General features: G+C 37.3%; 1 protein-coding gene across 1 annotated transcript in view; it reads left to right on the plus strand.

The window, feature by feature from the left end:
• LOC119593262 overlaps positions 1-656 on the plus strand; it is a 21,591-nt gene that overhangs the window by 17,993 nt on the left and 2,942 nt on the right. The gene's annotated exons all lie outside the window — the stretch shown is intronic.

Raw genomic sequence — 656 nt, forward strand, 5'->3', positions numbered from 1 at the left:
TACTCATCATCCCAATTTACGACACAATCCCTCTGTGACGGCCAAGAAGAAGCACTCTCTTCCCGTTCTTTCGTTCTCCTAAGTGCCTCCGTTTAAGTTAAGAATATTGGGCTTACTTACAGCGTCCTCTCGCATTTACTTATAAGGCCTTGGGGGGGTTTCCTGTTTCCCGGGGTCTTTGTGTGCGCCATGTCGTTTATAGAGTGTAATGGAAGTGTCGTATTGTTGGAGTTACTGTGTGTGTTGTAGATAGGTCAGGTGTAGGCGGTGCGTGCGTTGCTGGGGTCTTGGCTACGCTTGTTTTGTGTTTTACTCTTTTATTGTGTTTTGTTGTTGTTGATTATATTGTGTTTTTGTGTTTCTCTTGTTTTTTTACATTGGTTACTCGGTTTAGTTTCTAATATGAATTGTTTGAATTGGTCGATGGAACGTATTGTGCCGACGTAAAAGAAAAAAAAAAGGAAAGTACGAACTTTCAAATCTTTACTCTGAACTTTGCTCCGAATATGTGATATGTTTAGTTTTTATTTTCGTCATGTATATCCACCTGTCTGTCCATTGCTTTTTGTATTGTTTTATATGTAAACTTAATAATTGTGTTACTTTGTTTTGCTTTCATTTGTATGTCTTACTCCATTTTTATTACATATAAAATT

Source organism: Penaeus monodon, chromosome 32, assembly GCF_015228065.2.
Source record: "Penaeus monodon isolate SGIC_2016 chromosome 32, NSTDA_Pmon_1, whole genome shotgun sequence".
Taxonomy (NCBI): Eukaryota; Metazoa; Arthropoda; class Malacostraca; order Decapoda; family Penaeidae; genus Penaeus; species Penaeus monodon.